Source organism: Bos grunniens, chromosome 5, assembly GCF_055505025.1.
Source record: "Bos grunniens cultivar Pamir isolate PY7600 chromosome 5, Bosgru_T2T1.0, whole genome shotgun sequence".
Lineage (NCBI taxonomy): Eukaryota > Metazoa > Chordata > Mammalia > Artiodactyla > Bovidae > Bos > Bos grunniens.
The window spans coordinates 82,517,025-82,536,834 of NC_141169.1; the positions used below are offsets into that span (position 1 = coordinate 82,517,025).

Below are 19,810 nucleotides of genomic sequence, written 5' to 3' on the forward strand. Positions count from 1 at the left end.
AGAAATTATGAAAGAAGAGTGATATGGATACTGAGAATTAACCAAGTCAAATTATAAACACCAAGTTTGTCTTTTCCATGTGTCCCACGAATCTCAGGAGACAATTAAAAGCTATTTTTAGCATCTGCAAACACTGTACCCAAATAATTTGGTTTCAAAAGAATGGAATTTTTAGGGTAATGCATCTATGTGTTTTCATATGACACAGACCAATAAGTTATTTGTTAAGATACCAGAAAATCTGAAAACAAATACCCATGCCGAAGAATCATTCCAGCTTGTTTGCCTGTGTTAATCAACCAAATACCATCAGCTTCCTAAGCACTATTTAGCTCTACAAAAGAAGATGTTAGTGACTACAGATGCTTTCCATACCCCAGCAACTATTACATATTAAAATGCAGATAAGTCATCCAGTATTTTCAAAGAAATATTAATATATTTTAAAAAGGCAAATGTGTCCTGAGTTTCTTAAAATACAGTACTAGGGAAATAAAGATTATTTTAAAGTAATAGCCTTTCTCTGAATAATTTAGTTCAAATTCTTAAATAGTTTGTTTCCTTCTGAACATTTTAAAGAGCAGAAGGAAGCAAAATTAACAGCACTGATTTGTCAAAATCAACTTTACAAAATACAAAAACTAAAAATTAGTTTTTAAAGGAAATATTACAAGTGTGGGCTTCTTTATGTATTTAGTTAGTTCAATATATTTAGAACACTGCTTCATCTATGGTGCATTTATTAACCTTTTAGAAGACTTCCAGCACTTAACATTATCTGCCTGAAGTACATATAAAATTAAGCAACACCAAATAGTTCTGTAATAAAAGTTATAGAATCATGAGCCTGGCCAAAAAATTGGCATATCCATGCAGTTCATTCTTTGGTGTCATGGCAAGTGGAGAGATGAACACTTTGTTATGATTAGTTATCTATGTTGAAAGATTCCATAAAATCCAGCTTTAACAATTCGGACATGACTTAGTGACTGAACAACAACAATTCTCAGACTTCTTTATTTCAGAATTTAATCTCTTTTGTTGCATTACTATATTAATTCTCTCCTAAATTACCCTCAGTATTTAATATATTGCTGATATTTCACAAGAAAAACATATACACAACACTTAGAAAAGGAAAATGGTTAGTCGCTCAGTCATGTGCGATTCTTTGTGACCCCCATGGACTCTAACCCATCAGGCTCCTCTATCCATGCACAACCTTTAATGTAACATTTTTACTGAGCAACTCTACAGAAGGGATCACTCAAGGTCCTCAAGAAGTTACAGTCTGCTGTAGAGCAGAGGGTAGTGTGTAAGAAGAGCATGCAAATACAAAAAACACAAAATATAAAAGGGTCTTACAAAAGAAGAAGAACATGCAAGGTGGGAAAAAATTTTCAGAAGTTGGAGCATCATGAAATCCTTCAGGTAAAAGGAGACATCTGAAATTTATTTCAAGAGACCTAGAGAATTTAAAATGGCACATTAAGAACATAGATTATACTCAAGTCTTTTCTTAAAATCTTTTCCTAAAAGATAGCAAGCAAGGATTGGATTGTTTGCTTCCATATAAACAAAGGTCAAAGAGTAGGTAAAAAGAAAAAAAACTGCAAAAAAAAAAAAAACAAACAGAATGCAAATACAAGGAAGATGAATCTTACACTATCAGTATGGAAAATGAGAATCAATCACATTTATATCAGGGAAACCACAAAAAGCTCAGGAATGGGCAGTGCTGAAAGACGAGTAAAGATGAGACTCAACATAAGAATCACAGATATATCCAAGATCCCCTCCCAGAATCAGCACAACTGGGCAATTAATAATTCCTCATCACAGAAGAAGACTGAAGGTTTAATCCTTGGACAGTGTAAAAGCAAGAATCTCTAGACTGGAAGATCAGAGACAGGTGACTAAATCAAAATTGTATTAAATTTTAAGACCCATTCTCCCATCTTCTTTCACCACTCAGGAACGAAACTGCCAATTGCAGGTCTTCAACTTCTAAACAGTAGATTATAAGATTCTTCTCTGATCTAATCTAATCACTCCCTGACAAAGGACCTCACCAGACATTCCACAAAGATACAGCTCACTCAGGTAACACTACTTTGACAACCCTACCCATATACGGGTCAAGAAGCAACAGTTAGAACCCTGTATGGAACAAGTGATTGGTTCAAGACCAAGAAAGGAGTTTCAAAGGGCTGTCGGCTGTCATCCTGTTCGTTTAACCTACATGCTGAGCACATCATAAGAAATGCCAGGCTGGATGAATTACAAGCTGGAATCAAGATAAGTGGGAGAAACATCAACAACCTCAGATATGCAGATGATACCACTCTAATAGCAGAAAGCTAAGAGGACTAAAGAGCCTCTTGATGAGGGTGAAGGAGGAAAGTGAAAGAGACAGCTTAAGACTAAATATTGGGGGAAAAAAAAAAAACTAAGATCATGGCATCTGGTCCCATAACTTCATGGCAAATAGAAGGAGAAAAGGTGGAAGTAGTGACAGATTTCCTCTTCTTGGGCTCCAAAATCACTGCAGATAGTGACTGCAGCCATCCATGAAATCAGAAAAGGACTACTTCTTGGCAGAATAGCGATGACAAACCTAGACAGTGTGTTGAAAAGCAGAGACACTACTCTGCCAACAAAGGTCTATATATTCAAGGCTATAGTCTTCACAGTGGTCCCATAGGGTTTTGAGAGTGAAAAGTGAAAGTCACTCAGTTGTGTACAACTCTTTGCAACCCCATGTACTGTAGACTGCCAGGCTCCTCTTTCCATGGAATTCTCCAGGAAGAACACTGGAGTGGGTAGCTGTTCCTTTCTCCAGGGGATCTTTCTAACCCAGGGATAGGACCCAGTCCTCCCACACTGCGGGTGGCTTCCTCACTATCTGAGCCACCAGGGAAGCCCATGGTTGTGAAAGTTGGACCATAAAGAAGGCAGAAAGCCAAAGAATTGATGCCTTCAAAATTTGGTGCTGGAGAAGACTCCTGAAAGTCCCTTGGACAGCAAGGAGATCAAACCAGTCAATCTTGAGCAAGATCAACCATGAATATTCACTGGAAAGACTGATACTAACGCTGAAGTTCCAGTGTTTTGGTCATCTGATGTGAAAAGATGACTCATTGGAAAAGTCCCTGATGCTGGGAAAGACCGAAGACAGAAGGAGAAGGCATCAAGAGGATGAAATGGCTGGACAGTATCATCGATGCAATGAACATGAACTTTGGGCAAACTCCAGGAGATGGTGAGGGACAGGGAGGCCTGGTGCACTGCAGTCCATGGGGTCACAAAGAGTCAAACATGACTGGGCTACTGAACAGCAACCCACATACATGTAATTCCCAATTTGCTCCTTATTTCATTAAGAGACAAAATAAGTATAACAGTTAAGAGAAGGGAATATGGATTTTGGCTGCCTGGATTCAGATTCTAGCTCTGCCACTTAACAACCTGTGTAAAACTGGGCAACTTATTTATCATTTTATGACTCAGTTTTCTCATCTGTCAAATAGGAATAATAATAATGGTAACTAATTCCTAAAGTCCTTGTGAGGATTAAATAAGTTAAAAAAGACGAAGCACTTAGAACAATGTCTGACACAATTTAATCATTACATAAGCATAAGCTAACATTATTAGTGTCTCAATCATATCTGAACAGATAGCCAAGGACAATCACAGGTATGTAGAAATGAAATTATGGTTGCCGGGTGGTGGGGGAGGGATAATTTGGTTGCCTTTGAGAAGGCCATGTACACACTGCAATATTTAAAATAGATAAACAATAAGGACCTATTGTATAGCACATGGAACTCTGCTCCATGTTATGTGCCAACCTGGATGGGAGAGGGGAGTGGGGAAGAACGGATACATGTATATATATGGCTCAGTCCATTTACTGTTTACTTGAAACTACCACAACATTGCTAATCAGCTACACCCTAATAAAAATAAAAAGTTTAAAATATGGGGGAAAAAAACAATAAGAATATTCAAATGACAAAAAAAGAAAATAGCTAATATGAAAAGAGCAGAGGTCAATTACTAATAGCTCCAGAAAGAATGAAGTGACAGGACCAAAGCAGAAATGATGCTCACTTGTGGATGTGTCAGGTGTGAAAGTAAAGTTCGATGCTGTAAAGAACAATACTGCATAGGAACCTGGAATGTTACGTCCATGAATCAAGATAAAGTGGACATGGTCAAGCAGGAGATGACAAGAGTGAACATTAACATCTTAGGAATCAGTGAACTAAAATGGACGGGAATGGGTGAAGTTAATTCAGAATACTATTATATCTACTATTGTGGGCAAGAATCCCTTAGGGGGGAAAAAAATGGAGTAGACTTCATAGTCAACAGATGAGTCTGAAATGCAATATCTGAGTAAAATCTCAAAAAATGACAGAATGATCTCAGATCATTTCCAAGGCAAACTATTCAACATCACAGTAACCCAAGTCTATGCCCCAACCACTGATGCCAAAGAAGCTGATGTTGAACGGTTCTATGAAGACCTACAAGACCTTCTAAAACTAACACCAAAAAGAGATATTTGTTTCATCACAGGGGATTGGAATGCAAAAGGAGGAAACAAGAGATACCTAGAGTAACAGGCAAGTTTGGCCTTAAAGCACAAAATGAGGCAGGGCAAAGGCTTACAGAGTTTTGTCAGGAGAACACATTTGGTCATTGGTTATAGGAAACACCCTTTTCCAAGAACACAAGAGATGACTCCACACATGGGCATCACCAAATGGTCAATATCAAAATCAGATCAATTACATTATTTTCAGCCAAAGATGAGAAGTTCTATAAGTTAGCAAAAACAAGACCTGAAGCTGACCGTGGCTCAGATCATCAGCTCCTTACTGAAAATTTCAGGCTTAAATTGAAGAAAATAGGGAAAACCACTAGGCCATTCAGGTATGACCTAAATCAAATCCCTTATGATTACACAGTGAAGTGATGAATAGATTCAAGAAATTAGATCTGGTAGATGGAGTGCCTGAGGAACTATGGACAGTTTCATAACACTATTCAGGAGTCAGTGAACAAAAAAACTATCTGACAGGGGAAAAAAAAAAACACAAGATGTCAAAGTGGTAGTCTGAGGAGGCTTTACAAGTACCTGAAGAAAGAAGAGAAGTGAAAAGCAAGAGAGAAAGGAATAGATATATCCAATTGAATGCAGAGTTTCAGAGAAGAGCAAGGAGAGATAAGAAGGCCTTCTTCAATGAACAATGCAATGAAGCACAGGAAAACAATAGAATGGGAAAGACTAGAGATCTCTTCAAGAAAATTGGAGACATCAAGGGAACATTTCATGCAAGGATAGGCACAATAAAGGACAGAAATGGCAAGGACCTAACAGAGGCAGAAGATATTAAGAGGTGGCAAGAACACACAGAAGAACTATATAAAAAAGGGTCTTAATGACCAGGATATCCACATTGGTGCCGTAACTTACCTAGAGCCAGACATTCTGGAGTGTGAAGTCAAGTGGGCCTTAGGAAGCATTACTAGGAATAAAGCTAGTGGAGGTGACAGAATTCCAGCTGAGCTATTTAAAACACTAAAAGTTAATGTTGTTAACGTGCTGTGCTCATTATGCCAGAAAATTTGGAAAACTCAGAAGTAGCCATGAGACTGAAAAGGTCAGTTTTCATTCCAGTCCCAAAGAAGGGCAATGCCAAAGAATGTCCACAGGAGAATTGTGCTCATTTTGCATACTCATTAAGATTACACTCAAAATCCTTCAAGTTAGGCTTCAGCAGTACATGAACTGAGAACTTGAGGATGTACAAGCTGGATTTAGAAAAAGCAAAGGAACCAGAGATCAAATTGCCAACATTCACTGGATCACAGAGACCAAGGAAAGGAATTCCAGAAGAACATCTACTTCTGCTTCATTGACAATGTGAAAGCCATTGTCAAAGACAATTTACATTGTCTATGTAAATCACAGCAAACTACAGAAAATTCTTAAGGAAATGAGAGTATCAGACCACCTTACCTGTCTCCTAAGAAACCTGTATATGGATCAAGAAGCAACAGTTATAACCTTACATGGAACAACAGACTGGTTCAAAATTGGGAAAGGAGTATGACAAAGTGTATAGTGTCATCCTGCTTACCTAACTTATATACAGGGTACATCATGCAAAATGCCAGGATAGATGACTCACAAGCTGGATTCAAGATTCCAGAAAAAATATCAACAACCTCAGATATGCATATAATACCATTCGAAGGGCAGAAAGGGAAGAGGAACTACAGATCCTCAGTTCAGTTCAGTTCAGTCGCTCAGTCATGTCCAACTCCTTGCGACCCCATGAATTGCAGCACGCTAGGCCTCCCTGTCGATCACCAACTCTCGGAGTTCACTCAAACTCACGTCCATCGAGTCAGTGATGCCATCCAGCCATCTCATCCTCTGTCGTCCCCTTCTCCTCCTGCCCCCAATCCCTCCCAGCATCAGAGTCTTTTCCAATGAGTCAACTCTTCGCATGAGGTGTCCAAAGTACTGGAGTTTCAGCTTTAGCATCAGTCCTTCCAAAGAACACCCAGGGCTGATCTCTTTCAGAATGGACTGGCTGGATCTCCTTGCAGTCCAAGGGACTCTCAAGAGTCTTCTCCAATATCACAGTTCAAAAGCGTCAATTCTTCAGCACTCAGCTTCCTTCACAGTCCAACTCTCACATCCATACACGACCACTGGAAAAACCATAGCCTTGACTATACAGACCTTTGCTGGCAAAATAATGTTCTGCTTTTCAATATGCTATCTGGGTTGGTCATAACTTTCCTTCCAAGGAGTAAGTGTCTTTTAATTTCATGGCTGTAGTCACCATCTGCAGTGATTTTGCAGCCCCAAAAAATAAAGTCTGACAGTTTCCACTGTTTCCCCATCTATTTCCAATGAAGTGATGGGACCCGATGCCATGATCTTTGTTTTCTGAATGTTGAGCTTTAAGCCAATCTTTTCACTCTCCTCTTTCACTTTCATCAAGAGGCTTTTTTTAGTTCCTCTTCACTTTCTGCCATAAGGGTGGTGTCATCTGCATATCTGAGGTTATTGATATTTCTCCCAGCAATCTTGATTCCAGCTTGTGCTTCTTCTAGCCCAGCATTTCTCATGATGTACTCTGCATATAAGTTAAGCAGGGTGACAATATACAGCCTTGACACACTCCTTTTCCTATTTGGAACCAGTCTGTTGTTCCATGTCCAATTCTAACTGTTGCTTCCTGACCTGCATATAGGTTTCTCAAGAGGCAGGTCATGTGGTCTGGTATTCCCATCTCTTGAAGAATTTTCCACAGTTTATTGTGATTCACACAGTCAAAGGCTTTGGCATAGTCAATAAAGCAGAAATAGATGTTTTTCTGGAACTCTCTTGCTTTTAAGAGGAGAGTGAAAATGCTGGCTTAAAATTCAACATTCCAAAAACTAAGATCATGGCATCTGGTCCCATCACTTCATGGCAAATAGAAGGGGAAAAAGCAGAAGCAATGACAGATTTTATTTCCTGGGGCTCCAAAACTCATTGCAGATGGTGACTGCAGCCATGAAATTAAGATGCCTGCTGCTTGGAAGGAAAGCTATGACAAACCCAAAGAGCGTACTAAAAAGCAAAGACATCATTTTGTGAACAATGGTCTGTATAACCAAAGCCATTGTTTTTCCAGTAGTCATGTATGAATGTGAAAGTTGGACCATAAAGAAGGCTGAGTGCTGAAGAATTGATGATTTTGAATTGTGATGCTGGAGATGACTATTGAGGGTACCTTGGACTGCAAGGAAATTAAACTAGTCAATCGTAAAAAAAATAAACCCTGAATAGTCATTGGAAGGACTTATGAGGAAGCTAAAGCTCCAATACTTTGGCCACCTGATGCAAAGAGCTGATTCCCTGAAAAACACCCTGAAGCTGGGGAAGACTGAAGGCAAAAGGGGAAGACAGTGGCAAAGGATGAGATGGTTAGATAGCATCACTGACTCAATTTGAGCAAACTCCAGGAGACAGTGAATGATGGGAAGCCTGATATGCTGCAGTTCATGAGGCTGTATAGAGTCAGACACAACTTAAGAGACTGAACAAAAGCAACAGTATGAAAAACAGAAATGAACTCCCCAAAAAAGGAAAAAAGATGGAAGAAACAGAGATTACATATGAGAGAAATGTTTGCTAAAAAATAAAAACTATAATGAATACCTTCAGAGAGTTGGGATCAGAAGACAGTGCATTCATGAAATAATAAGAAGATTTAATTTGGGAGGGAAGTTGGGTGGTATATAACAAGACTATGGTCTTGAAAATATAAGTGATTACAGAAATGAAACACTTCAGGCTGGATAATAAAGCTAAGAAAATCTCCTTTAAGAAGCAGAGTATAAAAGAAAAAGAAATGAGAAATCAGAGTAAAAATGTAAGAAAAGTGTAAGATCCAGTCTAGAATATGCAATATTTAATTTTAGGAATTCTAGAAAGAATAGAGAAAACAAAAGATATATCATGAGCCAAATAACAAAAGAAACTTTTTAAAACTAAAGGATATAATTTGCAGATTTAATGGTTCCTCAGGTATCTAAGAAAATAGAAGTAAAAAGCCACACTAAGAGTGCAGCGTCTTACATCCTACAAAAAAAGAGAAGATCCTACAAGCGTATAAAGAGATATATATGTAATGGTATTAGACTTTACAAAAGCATCACTGAAAAGTGAAAAACAATGAAGCGATGATGTTAAGATTTTGAGGGAAAATTTTACAACATAGAACTTTATAATCAGCCAACCCAACAAATAACCAAGTAGAGGGAAAATAAGCCATATTCACATCTGACAGTCTCAAAAAAAAAGTTATTTCCCAAAAATTCTATGGAGTAAAGAAATAAGACATGAGAGAGATACAGGATTAAGAAAAAGGAGATCCAAATAAAGTGAGAAACAAAAGGAACTGTCCCAGAAAAATGAAGTGAGTAGCAAGAAGAGACAGCAACAAGTCTAAATTGGAGTAGAGAGCAAAGCTCCTGGGAGATGTATTTGAGGAAATGAAGTTAATAGACTGTCTCTGTTTTACCCTAATAAGAGTAATTTTAAACAACTGGAGAAAAATGTAGGCTTGATTAAGTGATTAGAAAATTAGCTAAATGAAAACAGCGAGAAAACAATGTGTTAGACAGGAAAAGCAAACATAATATACTACCTTTTTCAGCTGTGAGTAGTATGTACATGGTCATAATCATGTTAACAGTGAATAACTACCTGTACCAAAATTATAATATAACCATATTGGGAAGGTAAGAGAAAGACGATGAAGGATGTGGTATGAGCCAGAGGTAAAAGACAGTTTAGGTCTGATCTTCCATATTGGAAAGACAATGGGTATGAAATTTAAAAATCAAGACATAGCAATAATAAATGTTATTTTGTGATTAACTGATAAACACTAAAAGATTCAGCTATATAAGCTGTTAAATATCTTGCTTCTAGAAAGCAAGAAATGGAGAAACTGGAAGAAAGGGCATCATAAGATGGACTTCGGCCATAACAAGCCTTTTACAACTTTAAACTTTAAACTTTAAACTGCGGGCTCTCATAATTGACTTTTTTAATGACAGCATAAAAAAAAATCATGGCATAACTAATCAAGTACCCTTTATTTGCGTCAAAATACTACTCTGAAAAGAAAACTCAAGGCAAGTTTTATTTTTCAAAACAAACTAAGAGAAGGCTTAAATATTTTAAATTAGCCTTTAATCAGTGAATAAATGGAAAATGTTTCATGTTAGTCTTCTTTATGACATGTTCCCATATTATAAATATTTATACAAAATGTAAAAGTGTATCTCAGACACCAAAGTTGCTCAAAATAAAATGCAAAAAAACACCAAATAGAAAAGTAGACAATTTAAGTAACTAACTTCAAAAATTACCATCTCCAGAGATTATCCAGAGTATTCAGTCATCCCAAAGTGCCTTACACTGTCCACTCAGCATTTAAGTCAATCTCTATCCCATCTGGAAAATTACTGGCTAACCAACATCCAAAATTTTTTCTGTTTGAGACTATTTCATGCCATGTTTCCTAAAAGTAACAGACAGGTGATTTTTTTTTCAGACAATCCAGAGCAAATATAAATTGGTAAGAGGAAACATAACAAAGGAAATACACATAAACACACACAGACACACACCCCCTTCGCTAAGGTAAAAGTGAACAGCCGTTAAGACTGAACTAAATGGAAGAGCCTAATCAAAACACAAAATCAGAATTTCAAGCTTATCTTGTCAAGGAAACCATTTACCTGAATTTCCATAAGGTCTTCCAAAGTAATTTATGGACCATTTCTTAAACTTTTTTTACTCCCTAGAACCTTGAACTATGCAGTTCCTAGCACACAGTAGGAACTCCAAAAAGTATTTTTGAATCAATGCTTTTGGAATAAATGACTGAATGAAAGCAAATGAGTTACTCATAGTTCCTCCATTACTCTGCTTTTCCTCTTATTTCTCCAAGAAAAATACATTGGAGTTTGAGCACAAAAAGTCTACATCTTAGAAGAAATTACAGTGCCACACTCACTCTCTTATTCAATTATTACTGTGGGTAATGGTAACTTTGAAACTTCCTGTCGTTACTGTTTTTCAGTCACTAAGTTGTGTCCTACTCTTTGCGACCCCATGGACTGCAGCACATCAGGCTTCCCTGTCCTTCACTATCTCCCGGAGTTTGCTCAAATTCATGTTCATTGAGTGGGTGGTGCTATCTAACCATCTCATCCTCTGCCATCTTCTTCTGCTAACTGTGTAGAGGTCAGCATGCATGCACAGAGAAAGTTCTTTGGGTTCCTCACTGGGAACTTTATGCCCATAAACAATATAATCTTTCTCTGATCTAGCTCTCATGAGGGAAATTCACTAGAGAAAAACTTTATTTTCTTAGTCTGGATTCATGTTTTTTAGCCAATGGATAAATTTAATTCAGGAGAGAAATTGCAGGAGACCTCATTTCAGCCTCAATCCAAGCCATATTTACATTAAACTTTTAAGACTAGAGACACTTTTCTGGTTCTTATAACTCTTGGTTCTATTTCTCAATAGCTTCAGAACCTGGAGTTCTTACAAGGCAGGAGATAATAGCTCTCATACAGAACCACCAACAAACAATATCCAACTGCCTGTCTTCTGCTTAGAAGGATCATAAAATTCATATTTCCCATCTTCAATTGGGTCCACAGCGCTGCCAACCACATACATTTTTTTTCTTTAATTAAGCCTCTTGCTCCCCTTCTCCAGAAGCTATTTCAAAGATTTCTCAGCTCTCCTCAAACTTTCCAACAAATTACTTTCAGTAATCGAAGTACATGATCAAGCTTCCTGCTAAACAAAGAAGGCATTTTAAGGGAAGGCCGTTTACTTTTTTCTACCAAAACTATAGTTACGAGCATGTGTACCCAACTGTGATGTGCTTAGTCGCTTCAGTCGCGTCCGACTCTTTGTGACCCCATGGACTGTAGCCTGCCAGGCTCCTCTGTCCATAGGGATTCTCCAGGCAAGAATACTGGAGTGGGTTCCCATGCCCTGCCCCTGGGGATATTCCCAACCCAGGGATCGAACCCAGGTCTCCCACAGATTCTTTACTGTATGAGCCACCAGGGAAGCCCAACTACTCCACTTCATTCTTCTCATAAGGAAAAAGAATTCCTCCACCCACTTAAGACTAATTCCTCCATCTGTGCTCTGAGACCTGACTCTCTCAATTATTCTTCTCTTTATTAAATATTCAACTTTCCCCTTTTATTTGGCTCCTTCCTATTAACAGTGAAACATGTTCCACGTCCTACATCTTTAAAAATGAAACAAAACAAAAACAAAAGCAAAACCATCCTTAACTGCACATTCTTCTCCAACCACAGCCCTCTCCTTTTCACAACTCAACATCATAGATGCTCTATTCTTAAAGACCTACAGACCGTGCCTGCAACCAATTACCTCCTTTTCACTAAATGCAAAAAGACACTTTCAATTCCTTGTCATATTTGAACACTAACAGCATTTGACCAGTCTTTCCTTCTCAAAACACTCTCAATCTCCGGCTTGCAAAACAACCATACTTGTTCCCTCTTTCTTCCTGTTTCTCCGACTGCTTCTTCCCAGTCTCCCTTACAGGTCCTTCTTCTACCTACCCTTTAAATGCTGGCATTTTTATCTCACTTCAAATAAACTCTCTAAGTTATTCATTCCTTCAGATTCATTTTAAACAATTCATTTTCAGATTGTTTACAAACAATCTAAGGGATCTCTAGTTCGGATCCACCTCCTGAGCTTCAGATCCATAAACTCAACAGACAACTGACTAGTTTCTTTTTCATCTAACAGGTACTTCAATACAATCAAACCTGAACCTCAGATCTCTCCCACCAACCTCAAATTGACTCTTCCTCTAGGATTCTTTCACAGTTGGCCAAGAACAAAAGCTGGAGTCATCCTTGCCTCCTCCTTCTCTCACCAAATTCTGTGTCTTAAATACTTCTAGAATTTATCTACTCAATTGCTAATATTTTTACCCTAGTTAAAGCACCTTTATGTTTTATCTGGTTCATAGCATCAGCCTTCAAAATAGTTTTCTGCTTCCAGTTTGCGCCTTTCTATTCCATCCTCGACTCTACTTACACAGGTGATTTCTTCTAAAGACTCACGCCTCTATAGAACACAAACTCTGGAGTCTCACCACTACGCAAAGCAAACATGAAGACAAAGTTGTAAACTGAGACTAATGATCAGAAGTAAAAGTATATTCTGCAAAACGCCTACAATTACATCACAATATTAAGGCAGTATTATGAGGGTACTCTATATAACACACAATAGAGAAAAGTGTTAGTGAACAACACAGTACAGTGTTGACAACTTTATAAAGTGCTTCATATCTTTCATAGTGTTATATGTGCTTTTTTATCTTTTTCTCTTTATAGTGAATTTTCATTTATCTGGACAGATATATTTAATAACCTCACCTATCTGGAACATGGCTGTTCTGCTATAATAAGCATAAAACTCTTAGGCAGATTGTTGTTGTTGTTGTTTTTGGGTAAGAGTAAAATCAAAACACAATGTCTCAGTGTTCGGTATTTAACCACAGACAGCTTTAAACCTTTGTTAAGAATTTGTTTACTCTTCTCCTAGACATAATTAGAGCGTCCAGTGCCCCTCTGATCTAAACTGTAACTCCCTCTGACTCACTCTGTTCTAGCTACATAGCCTCCCTAACAATCATACTCCTGCCTCAAGGCGTTTGGTCTTTTTTTTTTAATTGTTTATTCCATTTTTTTTAATAAAATTAAGATATGGAAACCTACCACCAGGCATAAAACTGAAGATCATAACAAATTACATATAACCCCTCCTTGGATCTCTCTGGACTCACAATCCTAAGTTTATTTTTCATCATTCCTTTGTTTTCAAGTTAATGAAGTTCCATTTTATTTCTACCACCAAAAGGTATATTTTACAGGGCATCCTATGACTTAAATTTAGGGGATTTAATTTTTTCATGTTATGTTGATAATATTATTTTAGCTACCATTCATTCTTTTTTACTACTTTAATATACCATAGTTTATTCAGCCACTTTCTTTTCAACAAACATTTGTGTGGCTTACAATATTTTTTTACTGAAAAGATGTACCATAATTAATTTTTCTTAACGCCTATTAATAAAATCTTATAATTTTCACTGAAGAAGTCTTTTATATCTCCTACTAGATTTATCCCTAGATACTAACATTCTGATACATTAATATCTTCTTTTAAATTGTATTTTCTAGTTGTCTAATGCTATTGTGTAACAATACAATTAACTTTTAACTTTTTTATATTAATCTTATATCCATTCAGCTTTGCCAAACTGACATCTAGTAATTTATATCTTTTGATTTTATAGGTAAATGATCATATTATCTTCAGATAACAATTTTACTTCTTTCCAATTCTATCTAATTTATTTTTCTTATCTTCAAGCACAGGCTATGTCCTTCAATAAAGTGCTAAGTACAAGAGGTAATGTGGTGACTGTAGTCTTCAAAGACATTATCAAAAATATCTCCTAACTCACATATTCTCCTAAGAATGAAACACTGATACTCATTCCAAAGAGTCATAATAGCTCTGTTTTCTCCTTTTGAAACTATGGGATATTAATCATTAAACTTCCAAAACCGATATAGTACAGTAGAATTAACATCTGTGACTTTCCCAGTTAGGTCATAAAACTGTAATTTCTGATTGTGTCCTTATATTGCCTGGCTAGTAACCTAGCTACCATGTTGTGAGAAAAGCCAAGCCAGGCCACATGGAGAGATGACGTGGAGAAGTCACCTGCAAGTTTTTCAACTGATTACCTGAGCCCCCAGCCAGCAACTGGAATCAAATCACCAGATATATAAAAATACTTTCAGATGATTCCAGCTTCCAGCTATCCAGCTACTTCCAGTATTTAAGTCATCCCACTGATGCATTAGAAAGGGGGGAGCAGTAACAAATCTTCTTATTTTGCACTGTTCAAGTTCCTGACCCTCAGAATCCATAGGAATAATAAAATAGTTGTTTAATGCCCTTAAGTTTAGGATGATTTCTTATGTAGCAATAAAACCACTAGAATGGGTGATAACATCCATGTCTGTAACATTTCTGTTTTTAAAGGGAATGTTTTTAATATTTTCCCATTTAAAAACATGTCTGTTGATTATTGTTGGGTTTTTTTTTTAATAGTCCCAACAGGTTAAACAATTTCCAACTTTCCTAATTGAATTTACATTGATAATTAGATGCTTTTTTCCACCTTACTGACATTACCATATGATTTTTCTCTTTTAATCTATTAATATCATCATTTACATTTATAGATCATATAATAATTATCTATCCTTGCATACCTGAAACAAACAGAACTTGGAAAGAGCATTTTTCTTCTTTTACAATGTACATTTCAAAATGTTAGTATCTTGTTTGAGATTTCTACATCTACACTCAAGAGTGAAATAACCTGTAATTTTCATTTCTTCTAATGCCTTCATCTGGTTTAGATATCAGGGTTACACAGGGCTTTCAGAACTAGGTGGGGCAACATTCTCTTTTTCTATTAATTAAAAGAGATTGCATCAGATTGGAATAACCTTTTTTAAAAAATTTTGGTAGAAACTTGCTCAGCAAATCATCTGGACTTGTTGCTTTCTTTGTGGTAAGATTCAATTTCTTGTAATTATAGGATGATTCAGACTTTTAATTTCTCCCTCATTTTTTGTAAGTAATATTTTTCTAGAAATGTGTCTATTTCTTCTAAGTTTTTAAAAAACAGCTGGCATAAAGTTGTTAATATCATCATGGTTGATTTTTTTATTGTGGTAAAATAAATACCACATAAAATTTACTATCTTAACCACGTTTAAGTGTACAGTTCAGTGGTATTAAGCATATTCATATTACTATGAAGTCACCATCATCCGTCTTTTCATTTTTCTTTGCAAAACTAAAACTCTGTCCCCATTAAATGGTAATTCCCCATTCTCATTTCCCTAGTCCCTGACAACCATCATTCTATGTTCTATTTTGACTACATTAAGTACCTTACGTAAGTGGAATAATACAGTAATTGTCTCTTTGTGAGTGGTTTACCTCACATAGCATAATGTCCGCAAAGTTCTTCCATGCTGTAGCATATATCAGAAGTCCCTTCCTTTCTAACTGAATAATATTCCATTATGCCACATTTTGTTTACCCATATATGTCAAGATACTTGGGTTGTTTCATATGTCTTAGCTTTTGTGAAGAATACTGCTGTGAATCAGTATCTTGTACCCTGCTTTTAATTATTTTGAGTATATATCCCGATGTGGAATTGTTAGAGTATATAGTAATTCTAGTTTTAATTTCTGGAGGAACTACCATACAGCTGTTTCCCACAACAGCAGTACCACTTTGCGTTGCCACCAACAGTGCTCAAGTGTTCCAATTTCTCTATATCTTCATCAAAACTTATTATTTTCTGGATTTTTTGTTTATTTGGGGGGTTTTTTGGTAATAGTAGGCATCCTAATGAGTATGAGGCGGTATCTCATTACAACTGACTTTGCATTTCCTGAACAATTAATGATGCTGAGCATCTTTTAATGAGTTTATTAGCATTCTGCACATCTTTAGAGAAATGTCTATTCAAAACCTTTCAGTTCAGTTCAGTCATTCAGTCACATCTGACCCTTTGTGAGTCCGTGGACTGCAGCATCCAGGCTTTCCTGTCTATCACCAATTCCTGAAGCTTGCTCAAACTGATGTCAGTCAAGTCCGTTAGCCATTTTTTAATCTACTTGTTTGTTTTTTAGTGTTGAGTTTTGTTGTTGCTGTTATTGTTTAGTTCCTAAGTCGTGTCCAACTCTTTTGTGACCCTATGGGCTATAGACTGCCTGTCTCCTCTGTCCATGAAATTTCCCAAACAAGAACACTGGAGTATATTGCCATTTCCTCCTCTGAGGGATCTTTCCGACCCAGGGATCGAACTCATGTCTCTGCATTGGCAGGCAGATTCTTTACCCCTGAACCACCAGAAAAGCCCTGATGAGTTTTAGGAGCTCTCTGTATACTCTGGAATATTAATTCCTTATCAGATATATGGTTTGCAAATATTTTCTTCCATTCTGTGGAGAAGCTAGATCTTTTAAACACCACTACTGGAGATGTAAAATGGCACAGTCATTTCCGTTACTCTGGAAAATAATTTGCCAGTGTCTTTAAAAGTTAAATATACACTTACCAAAATATCTAGAATTGTACTCTTGGGTATTTCTCCCAAAGAAATGAAAACTTATGTCCACACAAAAATCTGTACATGATTGTTCATACCTTTGTTTTTATCAGTCAAAAAACAGAAACAACCAAAAAGTTCTAAAATAAGTGAACAGTTAAACTGTGCCACATCCATGCTACTATAGTATTAGTCAGTATTACAAAGAAAAGAATTACTGACACATGCAACAAGTTTAGATGAATCTCAAGGGCATTAACTGAGTGATAAAAAAAATCTCCTCTCAAAAGGTCAAATACTGTATGATTCCATTTATATAACACTGTCAGAATGATAAAACTGTAAATATGGAGAACAAATTAGCAGTTGCTAGGGGTTGGGGATGGTAGGAAGGGAAGGAATAAGGCTGACTATATAAAGGTAGCACAAGGAGATCTTACTGGTGACAGAATAGTTCTGTGTTTTGATGTGACATTGGTTACACAAATCTATAGATGTGGTAAAATGACAGAACTGCACACACACACTGTACCAACATCAATTTCCTAGTTTTGACATTGTATTATGCATACAAAATCACTTCAATTGTGTCTGACTCTGCCACCCTATGGACTGTAGCTCACCAGGCTCCTCTGTTCATGGGATTTTCCAGGCAAGAATACTGGAGTGGGCTATCATGTCCTCCTCTTGGGGATCTTCCTGACCCAGGGATCAAACCCGCATCTCTTATGTCTCCTGCAGGTGGGTTCGTTTCCACTAGTGCCACCTGGGAGGAGATCATTGTACCACAGTTACATGAAATTTAACCATTTGGGAAACTGAACAAAACAGGACTTCTCTGTACTATCTTTGCAACTTCTTATGAATCTACAAACATTTGAAAATGAAGTTTTTTTAAGCCATGTATCTTGAAAAAGTTAAATTACGTACTTCATTAAAACAAAATTTAAATGTCTCTTTAAAAATTTTGACTTACACAGCATTTTCCTTTAAATTGGCTAACCAATTTACCACATAATTGACTTAGCTTCATAATGCATCAACTTCATCATGGTGTTAAAGATTTCTCATTAATAAATGATGAAGAGAATGAAATTTTTAGGATAAGATACTGATAAAGATGCTCAATTGCCTGTAAATTTACACAGTCTGCAAATGCCTAAAGGATACTTTAAAATTATTTTACCACAAAGAAAACTTATTATAAGACTAGATATTAGCATGTTGGTGTTTCAACACCAATGACTTAAAAGAGAGGTGCCCCTGTTTAGTCATAAATACAATTCAACTCCATCTTCTACAAACAGCAACAAAAATTATGAGATAAGTAAAAGAGAAAGAAAACTGTCAAGAGACAAAGAAATCAAAACCAGGCTAGGCGATGATCCAAATGACAGGAATTAAAAAAGAAAAAAGCAGCTGTGATAGACGAATACAATGGAAAGGTGGAAAATATGCATACATGGCTATCAACAGATAGATGGAAACCATTAAAAAGAGTAAAATGGAAATGCTGGTAATGTATCAGGGAGGAAAATATCTTTTATGGGTTTATCATCAAAATGTACAGAATAGGAAAAAAAAAAAACCAGTGACCTTGAAAATAGATCAACAGAAATTATAAAAACTGGAACACACACAAACACACTTTGGCTAAAAAAAAGAGAGAGAGAGAGAGAAAAGAATCCATCCATAAATTGCAGGACAGTCTCGGAAGGTCTATCATATGTAAAATTAAAATCATCAAAAAAGAGAGAGAGAAGAGAGATTATTTAAAGAGATACTGGCTGAAAGTTTTTCAAATCAATTAAAGACAACAAACACAAACCAAGAAAATTAAAAGAACCCACACCAGATAAATACAAAGTACACAAACTCTTATAAAATCTAATGTGAGGTAAGATGCACACAAGTATACAAAACGTAAAGTATATGAGAGATTTGGAAAGATCCATCAAAAATAGAATAGGCAATTAAAATCAAATTCTCTTTCTCCTCTAATATGTAATGAACAAATCAGCTACATAACTGTTCAACTCTGAAAATAGCTAAGTTGTTAATCATTAAATAATTGAATAACATACAACAGCTAAGCTGTTACAGAACCGGCTATCTGAATCTGTACCAACACTGTAACTATAAAAGCATGAAATCATGCTAATTATTTCCAGACACTCAACAATTTTCTCATAGTAAGAAATATGGCATACGAAACTAAAGATTTCTCATTAATAAATCATGAAGAGACTGAAATTTTTAGGATAAGATACTGATAAAGATGCTCACTTGACTCCAAATTTACAGTCTGCAAATGCCTAAAGCATACTTTAAAATTATTTCACCACAAAGAAAATCATATAAGTCTAGATATTAATTTTTAATAAGTATTTCTTCTAAATTTTGTTTTACAATACTTGAACTGTACTTTTCTTGAGAATTTTATTGTCAAAACATAAAAACAATTTGCTACGATGTCATCCTAGCCTATTCATTTCTAGTATTCAAATGTATACATACATGTTTCAATTGCACATGAAATTATAAATTCCTTTTTCATATATTACACCATTAATATACTTCTAAGTCATTACGGGCTTTGTAACTGTACTCTTCATGACTGTACTATTTACATCCGCATAATATACCATCAGCATGACAATCTAATCATTATCCTACTTCTAAACACTACAGTTTATCCAATATATTCTCTACTACAGAACCAACATCACAATGACTTCATTATACATTAACTTTTTAAAATTATTTTAGGTCATAGTATAAACTTCCAGATACAGATTGATAAGGTCAAAGACTATGAACACTGCTTGATGAAGTTTGTTAAATCACTTTCCAAAGGAACTATACTGATTAATAACATACATGCAATCTTTTTAATTATTTAAATATAGATATAAAAATATATAACTTTAAAGCATAAGTATGATTTTGCTATCATTAAAGTATTATTTTTAATGCAATCCTTCTTCTC

At 36.1% G+C, this 19,810-nt stretch overlaps 1 protein-coding gene across 32 annotated transcripts in view; it reads right to left on the reverse strand.

The window, feature by feature from the left end:
- CCDC91 (coiled-coil domain containing 91) overlaps positions 1-19,810 on the reverse strand; it is a 397,753-nt gene that overhangs the window by 311,663 nt on the left and 66,280 nt on the right. For 3 of the 32 annotated variants that reach the window (XM_086401582.1, XM_086401566.1, XM_086401558.1), the window contains exon 2: positions 17,445-17,587. The exons of the other annotated variants lie outside the window; for them this stretch is intronic. The gene's annotated coding sequence lies outside the window, so the exon portion shown is untranslated. The remainder of the gene's footprint in view (positions 1-17,444; positions 17,588-19,810) is intronic. 32 annotated transcript variants of the gene reach the window in all.